General features: G+C 38.7%; 1 protein-coding gene across 3 annotated transcripts in view; it reads left to right on the forward strand.

Annotated features, from left to right (window-relative positions):
* LOC133656942 (carbohydrate sulfotransferase 15-like) overlaps positions 1 to 18,314 on the forward strand; it is a 78,758-nt gene that overhangs the window by 10,198 nt on the left and 50,246 nt on the right. For 2 of the 3 annotated variants that reach the window (XM_062057824.1, XM_062057823.1), the window contains exon 2: positions 17,233 to 17,290. The gene's annotated coding sequence lies outside the window, so the exon portion shown is untranslated. Of the gene's footprint in view, positions 1 to 6,019; positions 6,132 to 17,232; positions 17,291 to 18,314 lie in introns of all 3 variants that reach the window. The other variant, XM_062057826.1, reaches the window with a different exon arrangement.

Raw genomic sequence — 18,314 nt, forward strand, 5'->3', positions numbered from 1 at the left:
ATTTGGTGTAAAAAGTAGGGATGTCCGATAATGGCTTTTTGCCGATATTGTCCAACTCTTTAATTACCGATACCGATATCAACCGATACCGATATCAACCGATATATACAGTCGTGGAATTAACACATTATTATGCCTAATTTGGACAACCAGGTATGGTGAAGATAAGGTACTTTTTTAAAAAAATGAATAAAATAAAATAAGATAAATACATTAAAAACATTTTCTTGAATAAAAAAGAAAGTAAAACAATATAAAAACAGTTACATAGAAACTAGTAATTAATGAAAATTTGTAAAAGTAACTGTTAAAGGTTAGTACTATTAGTGGACCAGCAGCACGCACAATCATGTGTGCTTACGGACTGTATCCCTTGCAGACTGTATTGATATATATTGATATATAATGTAGGAAGCAGAATATTAATAACAGAAAGAAACAACCCTTTTGTGTGAATGAAGAGGGAGGTTTTTTGGGTTGGTGCATTAATTGTAAGTGTATCTTGTGTTTTTTATGTGGATTTAATAAAAAAAAACAAAAAAAACGATACTGATAATAAAAAAAACGATACCGACAATTTCCGATATTACATTTTAACGCATTTATCGGCCGATAATATCGGCAGACCGATATTATCGGACATCTCTAGTAAAAAGTAAAGATAAAGGTGAAGTTATAACACTGAAACACCCTCAGGAAGAGCTGCTTTAAGACATGGCTAGCTAGCTAACGCCCATCCGCAGTCGGCAGTGTTTTATCTACTTCTAAATCACTAATCCTCGTCTCCATGGCGACAAATAAAGTAAGTTAAAGTAATGAGCAAATCTGTTGTTTTAAGACTGCTTGCCAGTTGTGCGATTAGTGTTGCGGAATCCTTGAGTTTTTGTACAAGCTCTCTTAAGTGTGTGTGTGTGTGTGTGTGTGTGTGTGTGTGTGTGTGTGTGTGTGTGTGTGTGTGTGTGTGTGTGTGTGTGTGTGTGTGTGTGTGTGTGTGTGTGTGTGTGTGTGTGTGTGTGTGTGTGTGTGTGTGTGTGTGTGTGTGAGAGAGAGAGAGAATGTGAAGTGTTGTAACTTTCAAAGATAACCCCCAGCTAGTCCAATGTTCTCCCTTGTGATGAAACAGCTGCACAATGTCAGCATTGTTGTTTTACTCGCGTCCGAGCGGACACTGAAGAACAGACATTACATAGAACACATAAGTAAATATTTGTGCTTCTGATGGTTGACATCACATGGACAAAGATAAGATCTTCTGGAGGAAAGTTCTGTGGTCAGATAAAACAAACATGGAGCTTTTTGGCCACAATCCCCAGCAATATGTTTGGAGGAGAGAAGGTGAGGCCTTTAATCCCAGGAACACCATGCCCACCGTCAAGCATGATGGTGGTAGTATTATGCTCTGGGCCTGTTTTGCTGCCAATGGAACTGCTGCTTTACAGAGAGTAAATGAGACAATGAAAAAGGAGGATTACCTCCAAATTCTTCAATCAATCAATCAATCAATGTTTACTTATATAGCCCTAAATCACGAGTGTCTCAAAGGGCTGCACAAGCCACAACGACATCCTCGGCTCAGATCCCACATCAGGGCATGGAAAAACTCAACCCAATGGGATAACAATGAGAAACCTTAGAGGGGACCGCAGATGTGGGGACTGGTGTGGATCTAGTTAATAGTGTGAGAGTCCAGTCCATAGTGGATCTAACATAATAGTGAGAGAGTCCAGTCCATAGTGGATCTAACATAATAGTGTGAGAGTCCAGTCCATAGTGGATCTAACATAATAGTGAGAGTCCAGTCCATAGTGGATCTAACATAATAGTGAGAGTCCAGTCCATAGTGGATCTAACATAATAGTGTGAGAGTCCAGTCCATAGTGGATCTAACATAATAGTGAGAGTCCAGTCCATAGTGGATCTAACATAATAGTGAGAGTCCTGTCCATAGTGGATCTAACATAATAGTGTGAGAGTCCAGTCCATAGTGGATCTAACATAATAGTGTGAGAGTCCAGTCCATAGTGGATCTAACATAATAGTGAGAGTCCAGTCTATAGTGCATCTAACATAATAGTGAGAGTCCAGTCCATAGTGGATCTAATATAATAGTGTGAGAGTCCAGTCCATAGTGGATCTAACATAATAGTGTGAGAGTCCAGTCCATAGTGGATCTAACATAATAGTGAGAGTCCAGTCCATAGTGGATCTAACATAATAGTGTGAGAGTCCAGTCCATAGTGAATCTAACATAATAGTGTGAGAGTCCAGTCCATAGTGGATCTAACATAATAGTGTGAGAGTCCAGTCCATAGTGGCTCTAACATAATAGTGTGAGAGTCCAGTCCATAGTGGATCTAACATAATAGTGTGAGAGTCCAGTCCATAGTGGATCTAACATAATAGTGTTAGAGTCCAGTCCATAGTGGATCTAACATAATAGTGTTAGAGTCCAGTCCATAGTGGATCTAACATAATAGTGTGAGTCCAGTCCATAGTGAATCTAACATAATAGTGAGAGTCCAGTCTATAGTGGATCTAACATAACAGTGAGAGTCCAGTCCAAAGTGGATCTAACATAATAGTGTGAGAGTCCAGTCCATAGTGGATCTAACATAATAGTGAAAGTCCAGTCCATAGTGGATCTAACATAATAGTGTGAGAGTCCAGTCCATAGTGGATCTAACATAATAGTGTGAGAGTCCAGTCCATAGTGGCTCTAACATAATAGTGTGAGAGTACAGTCCATAGTGGATCTAACATAATAGTGTGAGAGTCCAGTCCATAGTGGATCTAACATAATAGTGTTAGAGTCCAGTCCATAGTGGATCTAACATAATAGTGTGAGAGTCCAGTCCATAGTGAATCTAACATAATAGTGAGAGTCCAGTCTATAGTGGATCTAACATAACAGTGAGAGTCCAGTCCAAAGTGGATCTAACATAATAGTGTGAGAGTCCAGTCCATAGTGGATCTAACATAATAGTGTGAGAGTCCAGTCCATAGTGGATCTAACATAATAGTGTGAGTGTCCAGTCCATAGTGGATCTAACATAATAGTGAGAGTCCAGTCCATAGTGGATCTAACATAATAGTGAGAGTCCAGTCTATAGTGGATCTAACATAATAGTGAGAGTCCAGTCCATAGTGGATCTAACATAATAGTGAGAGTCCAGTCCATAGTGGATCTAACATAATAGTGTGAGAGTCCAGTCCATAGTGAATCTAACATAATAGTGAGAGTCCAGTCTATAGTGGATCTAACATAATAGTGAGAGTCCAGTCCATAGTGGATCTAACATAATAGTGAGAGTCCAGTCCATAGTGGATCTAACATAATAGTGAGAGTCCAGTCCATAGTGGATCTAACATAATAGTGTGAGAGTCCAGTCCATAGTGGATCTAACATAATAGTGGGAGTCCAGTCCATAGTGGATCTAACATAATAGTGTGAGAGTCCAGTCCATAGTGGATCTAACATAATAGTGGGAGTCCAGTCCATAGTGGATCTAACATAATAGTGTGAGAGTCCAGTCCATAGTGGATCCAACATAATAGTGAGAGTCCAGTCTATAGTGGATCTAACATAATAGTGAGAGTCCAGTCCATAGTGGATCTAACATAATAGTGAGAGTCCAGTCCATAGTGGATCTAACATAATAGTGTGAGAGTCCAGTCCATAGTGGATCTAACATAATAGTGTGAGAGTCCTGTCCATGGTGGATCTAACATAATAGTGTGAGAGTCCAGTCCATAGTGGATCTAACATAATAGTGAGAGTCCAGTCCATAGTGGATCTAACATAATAGTGTGAGAGTCCAGTCCATAGTGGATCTAACATAATAGTGAGAGTCCAGTCTATAGTGGATCTAACATAATAGTGAGAGTCCAGTCCATAGTGGATCTAACATAATAGTGAGAGTCCAGTCCATAGTGGATCTAACATAATAGTGAGAGTCCATTCCATAGTGGATCTAACATAATAGTGTGAGAGTCCAGTCCATAGTGGATCTAACATAATAGTGTGAGAGTCCAGTCCATAGTGGATCTAACATAATAGTGTGAGAGTCCAGTCCATAGTGGATCTAACATAATAGTGAGAGTCCAGTCCATAGTGGGGCCAGCAGGAGACCATCTCGAGTGGAGGCAGGTCAGCAGCGCAGAGATGTCCCCAACCGATGCACAGGCGAGCGGTCCACCCCGGGTCCCGACTCTGGACAGCCAGCACTTCATCCATGGTCACCGGACCGGTGTCGTCCCCCCCCCCCCCCTTCCCCCCTCCACAAGGGAGAGGGGGGGCAGAGGAGAAAAGAAAAGAAACGGCAGATCAACTGGTCTTAAAAAGGGGGTCTATTTAAAGGCTAGAGTATACAAATGAGTTTTAAGATGCTTCTACTGAGGTAGCATCTCTAACTGTTACCGGGAGGGCATCCCAGAGTACTGGAGCCCCAATAGAAAACACTACTGCTCTATGGCAGTGGTTGTCTATTATTTTAGGGCACTGACATTTCTGCACGCACAGGATACAGATGTGTTAATGTCTAAATTGTTGCGTGCACACACCCAAGACGAACCCCCCCAGGCGTGCTATCTTGTGGTGTATCTGGTCTGCATGGTGGGTTGTCCCACCACCGTCACCTTGAAATAGTGGAGCGAGACGTCCAAACCTTTGCTTCTTTTGGCCTCCTTCACAGGGTTGAGGTAATGCTCCAAGTATGAGAAGGCGGACGAGAGAGAAGTATCATATCAGGTTGTTTAAACTGGGGGTCCACCACTCCAAATGTGGGACAGGAGAATGTGGGAGGACGGCAGGAGTGATCTGGCAGCACTTTCTATTTCAAGTTAGTTTACAACGTTGTCTTTTTTAAGCCAAAAAAAACCTAAAAAGGAGTTTCATTTTTATCTTCATTCGTCATTTCCTTGCCGTCAAGTCATTTTTCACGTGGCTAATGCTTTTACCTTCTTCCATTGTGTGTGCTGATATTAAGATGTTATTTCTAAGGCACCATCCGATGTGGTTTTTTACTCAGACCTAGTCTGGCACCTGAACCCTTAGATTGACGTGTTGTGAATATGAAATGGGAACTTTCCGCACTCTGAAAACCACATGCATGCCGTCAGTAAGTTCTGGATTACTTTAGCGACTGGCTTCTCCTGCTTTTAGAAAATAAATATGTCCCGATATCAACTTTATAGAAGCCCGTGTGACGCTTGGTGCTTTTACAGCAGTGGTTCTTAAAGGCCTACTGAAATGATTTTTTTTAAATTTAAACGGGAATAGCAGATCCATTCTATGTGTCATACTTGATCATTTCGCGATATTGCCATATTTTTGCTGAAAGTAGAGAACATCGACGATAAAATTTGCAACTTTTGCTCGCTGATTAAAAAAAGCCTTGCCTGTACCGGAAGTAGCGTGACGTCACAGGAGCTAGTATTCCTCACAATTCCCCGTTGTTTACAATGGAGCGAGAGAGATTCGGACCGAGAAAGTGACGATTACCCCATTAATTTGAGCGAGGATGAAAGATTCGTAGATGAGGAACGTTACAGTGAAGGACTTGAGAGGCAGTGATGGACGTATCTTTTTTCGCTCTGACCGTAACTTAGGTACAAGCTGGCTCATTGGATTCCACACTCTCCTTTTTTTATTGTGGATCACAGATTTGTATTTTAAACCACCTGGGATACTATATCCTCTTGAAAATGAGAGTCGAGAACGCGAAATGGACATTCAGTGCCTTTTATCTCCACGACAATACATCGGCGAAATGCTTTAGCTACGAGCTAACGTGATAGCATTGTGCTTTAACTGCATATAGAAACAAAAAAATAAACCCCCGACTGGAAGGATAGATAGAAAATCAACAATACTATTAAACCGTGGACATGTAAATACACGGTTAATGCTTTCCAGGCTGGCGAAGGTTAACAATGCTGTGCTAACGACGCCATTGAAGCTAACTTAGCAACGGGACCTCACAGAGCTATGCTAAAAACATTAGCTCTCCACCTACGCCAGCCAGCCCTCATCTACTCATCAACACCCGTGCTCACCTGCGTTCCAGCGATCGGCAGAAGGACGAAGGACTTCACCCGATGCGTTTGGCGGCCCGGAGACGTAGGAAGTCAAGGTGAGGTCGGCGGCTAGCGCGGCTAGCGCTCCAACAAAGTCCTCCTGGTTGTGTTGCTGTAGTCCACTGCTAATACACCGATCCCACCTACAACTGTCTTCTTTGCAGCCTTCATTGTTCATTAAACAAATTGCAAAAGATGTCCAGAATACTGTGGAATTATGAAATGAAAACAGAGGTTTTTTGTATAGGATTCTACGGGTACCATAACTTCCGTTACTCGGACTTCGTCACGCGCATACGTCATCATACCGCGACGTTTCAGCCGGATATTTCCCGGGAAGTTTTAAATGTCACTTTATAAGTTAACCCGGCCGTATTGGCATGTGTTGCAATGTTAAGATTTCATCATTGATATATAAACTATCAGACTGCGTGGTCGCTAGTAGTGGCTTTCAGTAGGCCTTTAACCAGTGTTGGGTTAATTACTGAAAACCAGTAACTAGTTACAGTTACTAGTTACTTTATTTCAAAAGTAACTCCGTTACTAACTCAGTGACTTACACCAAAAAGTAATGCGTTACTGTAAAAAGTAACTATTTAGTTACCGTATTTCCTTGAATAGCCGCAGGGGCGTTAATTAATTTAAAACCTCCTGTCACTCCGGCGTTTACCGGAAACCGGCGGGATGGCCGTGCATGCGGTAATTATTTTAAAACCTCTTCTCACTCCGGCGTTTACCAAAAGGAATCCGGTAAATTTAGGTGTGCGCTTTGAGTGTGATGTAAGCATACCATCATGAAAAGCACATTTACTAAAAAAAAACTTTATTATGGTCTTACCTGTACTTATAAATGGAGTCCATTTGCAGCTCCTTCTGACCAAAAGCATCGATAACTTGTTTATAGAAGTCTTCATTATTTTCTTTCTTCCGTTTTAAAAGTCTCTCTGTCTCGATGGAGATATTCCCTTAATTATTACCTCCTGCTTCCAGTGAAAGTCCAGTTTAGAAAACAGTTTTATTTTAGATACCGGTATGTAATCCTCCATGTTAAAAAAAAAAAATCTCTTGCTGCGTGTGTTCACTTCTTCTGCAGTACCGGAAGTCGCAAGAAGGATCACTAGCGCGGCAGCGCCCTCTACCACCCGGAGGCGGGAGTCATTTGATGACTCATACAGTATTTAACACACGCAGCTACGGTATATTAATAAAACATAGCTGCTTACTGTTCTTTTTAGCATACTGTACCGGTATTCAATAGCTTGGACCTTAAATCCTACTGAATAGCTCTTTATCTTTTTTCCTTTGTGCGATTGTGCGGTTGCAAACTACTGAAAGCAGCTTCCTCTATTTTGAAAATGAGGACAGTTAAGCGTCACTCATGACGTAACGAATTTGACCCGGTGGAAGTTCTAGCCATATGCTAAATATTTTGCGAAACGAGTTTGACCCGGCGAAAATTATAGACATGCGATAATAAAATTAATATTTTGCTAAACGAATTTGATCCGGCGTCAATAATGAACCGGCGATAAGGCCAAGCATGCGTTAATTATTTTGAGAAACGAGTTTGACCCGGCAGTAATTCTAGACGTGCGAATACTATATTCCCTGCGCCAATTCAAGGAAATACGGTACTTCTTTTTTTCTTCTTTTTTTTTTAAAGTTCCCATTAATTCCCTTTTAGCCTTCCATTCAGTACTGTTATTGCACTGGAGAATAATACAATCTGTTGATCAGTGCTAGGAATTTTCAAAATGGGGTCCCAGGGACTCCATCAAGTCATAAAAATGGGGTCCTACAGTAAATTGTTGGGGTGCCACTTTTTTGTAAGCGTTTTGAAAAAAATAAAAATAAACATATGCATTATCCTGTTATATCTCACATTCTATATTGTGTTTTGGAATAAGGTTGTCATAAACGTTACTTAATTCATTAAAACTAATAAAATTAAAATAAAACATGTGTATACTTATGTAAATGTATTCAGTTATAAACATTCATTCACTTCCTTCTTTCTTTCATGAATCTAAACTTTACCGCTGCTGGTATTTTTTTCTATGTTTTTATTTAATAAGTTGTAGGTGTATTTATTTCAGTATAAAAGTGTAAAAATAGTTTTGCTTGGGTCATGAAATGATGATAATGGTGTGCCAGGGCATACATACACTACCGTTCAAAAGTTTGGGGTCACATTGAAATGTCCTTATTTTTGAAGGAAAAGCACTGTACTTTTCAATGAAGATAACTTTAAACTAGTCTTAACTTGAAAGAAATACACTCTATACATTGCTAATGTGGTAAATGACTATTCTAGCTGCAAATGTCGGCTTTTTGGTGCAATATCTACATAGGTGTATAGAGGCCCATTTCCAGCAACTATCACTCCAGTGTTCTAATGGTACAATGTGTTTGCTCATTGGCTCAGAAGGCTAATTGATGATTAGAAAACCCTTGTGCAATCATGTTCACACATCTGAAAACAGTTTAGCTCGTTACAGAAGCTACAAAACTGACCTTCCTTTGAGCAGATTGAGTTTCTGGAGCATCACATTTGTGGGGTCAATTAAACGCTCAAAATGGCCAGAAAAAGAGAACTTTCATCTGAAACTCGACAGTCTATTCTTGTTCTTAGAAATGAATGCTATCCCACAAAATTGTTTTGGTGACCCCAAACTTTTGAACGGTAGTGTACATTTTATATTTATCGCTTAAATCTCTGGAGTCTACATCAACTTCAGATCTATCCTTCATTTCAAAATGTTTTATTTTTTTTATGTTGTTTTTTTGTTTGTTTGTTTTCCGTCCTTTTTTGTCAAACAAAACTGTTTTTAATGGCAAACACACAAAATATGCAACATCTTCCACCAAAAATATTTTTCAAAGTGGAATATTTGATGTGAAGTAATGGGAACCTTGGATAGGTCAATAATTCAGAATAACATTGATTTTGATTCAATATTATGTTTTGAGCAATGACAGTTTGAAAGAAATTGATTAACATGGACCCCGACTTAAACAAGTTGAAAAACTTATTGGGGTGTTACCATTTAGTGGTCAATTGTACGGAATACACTACCGTTCAAAAGTTTGGGTCCAAGATGGCGCCGTGAACGGTCTTACATGCGGGAGCAGCATCTAAAAAAAGAACATAATCCCGTGAAAACGGCTCGTATATGATTTAAAAGAGACTTCATAGTTTCCCTTTAATATTTAGTTAATTTTGTGTTTCATTTGGCTGGACTTAACGACTGCTCCTTTGAACTATGTCGACGTCTTCTGGCACGAAAAGGAAAGGTGTGGCGAAGAAAATGGTGGAAAATGCTACAACTTCTAACCCGCTATTTGGGAACTGCCATGACTATATCATCAATGGGGACGGCATGAGAATGCATGTCGTGAATGAAGAAGTTTTTCCTTCCCTGCCAGGAACACCGGAGAAGCCTCCCACCAAGAAAGGTAAAGATGAAATGGGCAATAGTGACATTGTTGCTACGCTATCCGTGTTAATTAACGCCCGCTCGGACGAGCTAAGCGCCCGCTCGGAGGCCCGCTCAGATGAGCTGAAGGAGTTGATCCAGGCCAATGCCATTCAAATTGCTAGTGGAAATGCTAAAGTGGAACAAGTTTGCAAACAAGTAAGCGAGATTATGGGGAGAGTTTCTGGGCTGGAACTGGCTGTGGAGGGGGACAAGAAGCTAATCAAGGTACTTCAAGAACGCATCACAGAGATGGAGAGATATTCAAGACGATGGAACCTGAGACTGCATGGTGTGGCCGAGCGTGTGGAGGACCGAGATGTACGTGAAGAGGTGATCCGAGTCTGCCAGGCTCTGCTGCCGTCTGATGCTGAACGGCTCCCGAATGTTATCGACACCGTGCACCGCGTTGGAGTGAAGAAGCCAAAAGGTAACAGGTGTGTGTTACTGCAGTTTTTCTCCCGGGTGCACAGAGCTGCAATCTGGGCCGCTGCAAAGAATTCCTCTTACCTGCGAGGCAACGGGCTGCGCTTCGCCGAGGATCTCTGTAAAGTCGACAGAGAAGCAAGAATGAAGTTATGGCCACTGGTGGATGAAGCTCGCAAGGCAGGAAAAATTGCCTACTTTGTAGGTGGTCGGGCATTTATTGAGAAAAAAGAAATCCCTCTTCCAGTTTGAAGATACACCTTTCAGACATTAACTTACTCTGGACTTTACTTTGTTAAAAGAGGATGGATAGATGAAGAGTTACAACTTACGCACGAGCCAGTTTTTTGCACTTTTCTGAATATTAATATGATGTTGTTCCCGCAGTGTCTAGTTGCTTTGTTTCTAACTCAAAGCAATTTCTAATTCTAAATCATTTTTGTTTAAGCTTGTCTTTATCTGTAGTTTCTCTCAACGCCAGGGGGTTAAGGCAGAACTTGAAGCGCAAAGCTTTATTCTTATTTTTTAAACAATGTAAAACAGATTTATGTTTTTTACAGGAGACACACAGTATGAATGATGATGTAAAGTTGTGGAGATCTCAATGGGGTAATGAGATATATTGCTCTCATGCATCACAGCGCTCTGGTGGAGTTGGCACTTTCAGAAACAATATTACAGGAGTCCTATTGCATCATAGTGACTATGATAAAAATGGCCATTATATTTGTCAGGTTTTTGAGATTGAGAAAATTAACTTTATAGTTGCTAACATTTATGGATATAACTCGGTGCCCGACAATACTATTTTATATAATGAGGTGGAAAATAGAATCCTACACTGGCTTGCCAAATTTCCAAATGCTTATATACTTGTAGGAGGTGACTTAAATACTGTCATTGACAATTCACTTGATAGATGGCCACCAGGCTCTCAAAATAGTGTCAGCTCAAATCTAAAGTTACTAATGCAAAGGCTTGATCTAATTGATGCCTGGAGATATAAAAATCCTGATAAGACATCCTTTACCTGGTCTAACAAGTCAGGCTCAAGAAAATCTAGAATCGACATGTGGTTAATTTCTAAATCACTGCAAAACAATGTTACTGTTCAAATTCTCTCCACTCCTTTGACTGATCATAGAGCTATACAGATTCACATCTCTCTATATCCCTCTCACAATTGTTTAAAAAGCTCATACTGGAAACTCAATAGTTCGGTTTTATGTCATGAAGCAGTTAAAATAAAGATTAAAGATCTAATAGAATTGTTTTTTAATAAAGCCAAAACCCAAAACAATTATGGTAGTAATTGGGAACTCTTTAAATATGAGGTAGGTAAATTTATTAGAAAATATTGCAGTAATCTAGCTAAGAATAAGCGTTCTGAGGAAGAAAATGTGATTTCCATCATTACTGCATTATCCTCTTTATGTCCAGATAATATGTCAGCAGAAGAAAAAGAAAGTCTCTGAGAAAACCAAAATAAATTAGACAAAATGTATCAATCGAAAGCAGAAGGAGCCTTTGTAAGATCTAGAAAACAATGGCTGGAGGAAGGTGAACAAAATTCTGCGTATTTCTTTCGTTTAGAAAAATCGCAGGCTCAAAACAACACCATTGATCAACTGAAAATAAACTATTTGATTTGCAATGATGCAAAACAGATTGCAAATTATTGTTCTCAATTTTACAAAAAATTATACAATAGTCAATACTGTGAAAGTGATGCTATTTCGTTTATGGATGCCTTAACTGAAACTAAGTCAATCAGCACAGCTGACCAGGGATTCTGTGACCGTCCAATCTGTCTCAAGGAAGTAGTGGAATCAATTAATAGTTTAAAAAATAACAAATCTCCTGGGGTGGATGGTATTACATCTGAATTCTATAAAATATTTTCAAAAGAGCTAGCTCCTTTCTTACTAGAAGTGTTTTGTGAAAGTATTGATACAGGTGCCCTTCCTCCAACTTTAACACAAGGCCTCATTACCCTTATACCCAAACCAAACAAAGATTTACTGATTATTGATAATTGGCGTCCAATTAGCCTCCTAAACAATGACTATAAGATTGTAGCTATTATTTTTGCTAAACGTTTAAAATTGGTTCTGGATGACATAATTGATGAGACACAGTCAGGATTTATGAGAGGGAGACACATTTCGAATAATATCAGGCTTGTACTTGACATACTGGATTACCCAGAGGTCATTAATGATGAAGGCTTCCTGCTTTTCCTGGACTTCTACAAAGCTTTTGACTCGATCGAACATGAATTTATCTTCCGGACACTTGACAAATTTGGCTTCGGCAATTTTTTCCGCAAAACAATCAAGACTTTGTACTGCAATGGCAATAGTTCAATAAAGCTAAAATCTGGTACATCCCCAAGATTCGAATTAAAACGTGGGATACGGCAAGGTTGTCCTATTTCTCCATATTTATTTTTGTTAGCCACCCAATTGCTATCGGTTCATATACAATCTAGCTGTTTAAAGGGGATCTCTATATTAGACAGAGAAATAACTATCAGCCAACTGGCTGATGACACAACACTATTTTTGAAGGACTCTTCTCAAATTCCTCTTGCCTTGGATGTGATTCATGTTTTTTCCTTGGCTTCTGGTCTCCGTCTGAATGTGAATAAGTGTGAACTAATGGCTGTGAAGAGATGTGAAATGATGTCTATATGTCAAATTCCAGTTAAGGATAGTATTAATTACCTAGGAATACTTATCACTAAAAATCAGAGTTCTAGATCGGTCTTGAACTTTAATCCAATTGTAGAAAAAACTAAGAAAAGATTTAACCAATGGCTACAGAGAGATTTATCCTTAAAAGGCAGAACCTTGCTTTCCAAAGCAGAAGGTATCTCCAGGCTTACGTATGCGGCTATTTCTTTAGATGTTAACCAAAAAATATGTAAAACTATTGACAAAATACTTGTTGACTTTGTTTGGAAAAACAAAATTCATTATATTAAGAAATCTGTTATAATGAACAATTATAATCAGGGTGGTCTAAACTTTCTGGATTTCACTACACTAAACAACACCTTCAAGATTAATTGGATACGACACTATTTGAAAGACCCTACCTCAATTTGGAACTTCATTTCTCATCATGTATTTTCTAACCTTGGAGGCCTAAAATTTTTGCTATTGTGTAACTACAGCATTGATAGGATTCCTGTTGCTCTTTCAAACTTCCACAAACAAGCCCTTCTGGCATGCTCTCTTATATACAAGCACAATTTCTCACCTACCAAATACTTCATTTGGAACAATAAAGATATATGTTACAAAAGGAAATCTATTTTCCTCAACAATTGGTTCAACAATGATATTATTAGTGAGTCAGCTTTTCAATAAGGAAGGTCAACTTTTTAATTACCAAGAATTTCTCAACCACTTTAAGGTCCCTGTAACTCCCAAACAATTTGCCATTGTATTTGATGCCATTCCAACGGGTGTTGTTATGTTGTACAGGGCTTACTCATCTCCTCTTTCTGCTGTAAAAATTGTGAATGATCCACTTGACACTCCTGTGGGGAAACTTTGCTTTGATCAGAAAAATAACAGAAAAATCCGCAGCTTATTCCAAAATGATTGTGTGTCTGTCTCCTACGTAATTGCGCTCTGGAATAATATTGTGAATGACATCTGCTGGGTCAAAACATGGTCCCTTCCTAACAGGTATTTACTTACCAACAAAGTCAAAGAGATATCTTTTAAAATCATTCATCGTTATTACCCTGTAAAGACTGTGATGGTTAGATACAAGAAGGACATTGATGTTACCTGCACCTTATGTAACATGCATCCAGAGACTGTTTACCACCTGTTTTGGACTTGTGAAAGCACTCGATCACTATGGCAGGGCATCTGTCGCTTCATCCTGGACAATATTCATGACAAATTTTTGCTTTGTTTTAAAGATGTGATATTTGGTTTTACACTATATGAACAAAAATTTGAAAAGGAATTTTACCTTTGCAACCTCATTATACTATTGGCTAAGTTTTATATTCATAAATGTAAGTTTCTCAATACCCGACCTGTCTTTTGTGCCTTTAAAAAAGAGTTAGAACTGTACATTAAGACACTCTCTACCTCTAGCAACCAGAAAGCTGTGAAGACGATTATGCTGTGTTCCAAATTTGAGTTGTTTACTGAAATTGAGTGAGCCTATGGCTTTGCACTTTGTTTATATTATATATATGTTTTTTTTGCATTCTATTTTAGTTACTTTGAATTTATAACCCCCTGGCGCTGCTTTGTATTCTTTTTGTACTGTTTTGTACTACTTTTGTACTTATTTGATTGTTGAAATGTATAAATAAAACTTTAAAACAAACAAACAAAAAAAAAAACACTTAAATTGCCAGAAATAGCCAGTTTGCTCAATTTACCTTTAACTCTATGTTATTATTAATAATGATATTTATCTTTGTGGAAACACTGATCATCTTAATGATTTCTCACAATAAATATATATAGAAACCGATAAATATCAATATGCAACACTTTATTTTTATATTTTCTCTAAGTGCACATTTTTCAAATAGAACATTTTCAAATGATCACTTCAAAGACAGTCTTGTGAAATCACAATATCCCATTTTAACTAGCTAGCCACTAACATTTTTGAACAAATCATGAATTACTTTGCACCATGTTTGTACAAATAATAACTCATGTAAAATACAAAAGTCAACTGTCAAATGTTTAAATAAATCACGTCACACTTTGAACTGGACACCAAATCTGTTATCTGTTTCTTTGTCAGTTAGTGAAGACCAAGTCTTTAAAATATTTTCTTGGATTTTCAAATTCTATTTGAGTTTTGTCTCTCTTAGAATTAAAAATGTCGAGCAAAGCGAGACCAGCTTGCTAGTAAATAAATAACTTTTAAAAAATAGAGGCAGCTCACTGGTAAGTGCTGCTATTTGAGCTATTTTTAGAACTGGCCAGCGGGCTACTCATCTGGTCCTAACGGGCTACCTGGTGCCCGCGGGCACCGCGTTGGTGACCCCTGGTCTAGAATATCTCCATGTTAAGAAACTCTGCTTCAGCTCCACGATGATGTCTTGTTAGTAAACACAGACACGCCCCCACCCCCCCGCCCCACACTTTTATTAGTAGATTGCACAGTACAGTACATATTCCGTACAATTGACCACTAAATGGTAAAACCCGAATAAGTTGTTCAACTTGTTTAATTAAGTCGAGATCCATGTTAACCAATTCATGAGTCTGGTGTGTCTTGACCGCTGTGGCGGAGGCTCTGCCAAACCCCTGAGGCCGACTCACCGAACTCCTAGGGTTGGATCGAACCCAGGTTAAGAACCACTGTTTTACAGACATCAGGTCCTCTCTGACTCAGAGCAAACAAAGTGAGATCAAGCTGCTACATGTCATGCAGGCAACCTGGATTTACTCTTGACTTATCTGTCTTACACAATAAGAGCGTTGACAAGTCCCAATGGGGATTTTTTTGGTCAACGTCATCAACAGCCAAGTGCACGGAGTGGAGGTGGATAATCAGGGAATGCGCTAGGTTCAAGAACCACCGACACTTTCAGAGTGTTTACACCAGACCTGGGCATTTTGCGGCCCGCGGGCCGCATCCGGCCCTTTGTGCGTCCCTGTCCGGCCCGCGTGAGGCCAATTATAAATTACAAAATAAATTTAAAAAAGTATCTATGTCGAGTGTGCAATACAACGGTGCTGCTTTTGTTTTGAAAATCGTTATTTGTATTACTTCCGTGTGGACGTATGTGTGTGCGTGATTGTGAGTGAATGTGAACAGCTGCAATCACAAATTACAAAATAAAGTTGAAAAAACATCTATGTCGTGCGCGCAATACAACTGTGCTGCTTTTATTTTGAAAAGTATTATTTATGGGCGTGTGTCCGTGTGTAACCTGCGAGTGAAGGTGCACATGCAGCGACAAGTGATGCACGGTTTACACCCGAGACGCTAAAAAGAGAAAAGTTGATGAGGAATGGCGTGTTTTCAACAAGACATGGACTGCCAAGCAACGTTCCCTCTAAGGTGCGTGCCTGCGCAATTGCGCACTGCTCAAGCGTCCGCTGCGCACAGCAAATATATGCCGCGCACCAAATCAAATCCCATCTGAATTCTAAACAAAATAAACACATTTATTCTGTGTAATTTTGCAATGCAACTTTGAGTGACAGTGACAACAAGCGGCCCTAACGGTGTTCGTCAACACCGTTCAATTGAACACCGTTCAATTATTGTAACGTCTATCGAGATGCTTCGAGGACAGGAATTATATCCATCACTTTATTGAGCAAAACTGTTTATATTCGGACATAACCACACCAAAAACATGAGTAAAACACTACTATCTCGAAAAAGTAGTCATTTTCTGCCGTACAAACCAGGCCAAAACCAACTTGTCATCTGTCACCGACACGCATAGCACTAAACCACTGGTGCGTTTATGGCCACACAAAAAGTCGGACAACTCAAACACCACACAAAGTTACACTATGACTCCTCAGTCATACGTGTGCTTATTTTACTGTAATTTATTATTAATGTTAATTTATTTATATTAGTCATGGAATGCTGTTACACACACTATGTTGAAGTATTACTATTATTATTAATTATTATTATTATTATTTATCTTACGGTATGTATCAAAAATATTATTGAGCAAAATTTAATTGAAATATTGTCGATGTGGCCCTCCAGCAGTGCTCGGGTTGCTCATGCGGCCCCCGGTAAAAATTAATTGCCCACCCCTGGTTTACACCGTTGTCTTAAACTGAAGAAATAATCAATACAAACTGTACAATTTTTATAATGTAATGTAATCATAGCATGAAAGCTGCATAATAGACAACATTGACAAGCAATGCACTGATTCCTACTGAGCTCTGTATTTTCATTCATAGAAAGTGTTCATACAAGCAAATATTGCTTTTGTTGTGTATTTTTTAGCACTGTTAGAACAATGAAATGTCATTTTTACCATCAGTACCACTTTTTAGGTCTGCGGGGTTTTAGTTGACTGTTGTTTCATAGCAATCAATCAAGAAAAAGTGTATAAATATCCAATTTGTGACACTTTGTTAAATAATTTCCTTGATATCTTACTTTGTCGTACTGCAAAATCTCCCTCTCCTCGTAAGCGTTACTTTTCTATCTCTATAGATTGCCCACCAAATCAAAAGACTTTTGTGTCCCTGAACAATTCCTCTATCCTTTTCTGCAGTCCCTTTCCTGAGCCGTGTGGGGCGAGGGGCTTCTCTGCCCAAAAGAAAACCGCGCAGGTGAGTTGTATTTATTTTTACTAGACCTCAAGTCACAGTGTGTTTCTGCTCCCTCCAAATCTGCCTAGCAACAAGTTGTTATGCAACATGTGGCGTCACCAAGGAAAAATCATTTGAGGAATGCTGTCAAACAATGGAAGTACTGTAACGTCATATCTCACTTGTGTCGTGACCTTTGAATAATTTCCAATAAAAAAGTTATATGTAAAAAAATAAATAAATAAGAAATGTTGTCGGACAACACCTGCAAAGCTGCAAAAGTCAACTTTTCTCGGCAGTTTACTACATTACAGCTCATAAAAACAACTAAGAAATAATAGTCACAATAACAATATTTTGTTACCGGTACCAAAATGTATTTCGATACTTTTCAAAATAAAGGGGACCACAAAAAATTTAATTTTTGTCTTTATTTTAACAAAAAATCTTAGTGTACATGAAACATATGTTTATTATTGTACTTTAGTCCTTAAATAAAATATTGAACATACTAGACAACTTGTCTTTTAGTAGTAAGTAAACAAACAAAGACTCCTAATTAGTCTGCTGACGAATGCAGTAACATGTTGTCATTTATACACCTATTATTTTGTACACATTATGAGGGACAAACTGTAAAAATAGATTATTAATCCACTTGTTCATTTATCATTAATATTTGCTTATTTTCTATTTTAACATGTTCTATCTACACTTCTGTTAAAATGTAATAATCACTTATTCTTCTCTTCTTTGATACTTAACATTAGTTTTGGATGATACCACAAATTTAGGTACCGATCCGATACCAGATAGGTGCAGGATCATACATTGGTCATATTCAAAGTCCTCATGTGTCCAGGGTCGTATTGTATTTACTGAGATTATAAACATAATATACATTTTTCTAAAAGGTAAAAAGATTTTGTGATGCTAAAAAATATCGATAGAAGTTTAGACTAAACACGCTATTGTACTTGTTATCATTGCAGTGGATGTCAGGTGTAGATCCACCCATGGGATTTGTTTACATTCAGGTGCGCTA

The sequence above is a fragment of the Entelurus aequoreus genome, linkage group LG09, assembly GCF_033978785.1.
Source record: "Entelurus aequoreus isolate RoL-2023_Sb linkage group LG09, RoL_Eaeq_v1.1, whole genome shotgun sequence".
Lineage (NCBI taxonomy): Eukaryota > Metazoa > Chordata > Actinopteri > Syngnathiformes > Syngnathidae > Entelurus > Entelurus aequoreus.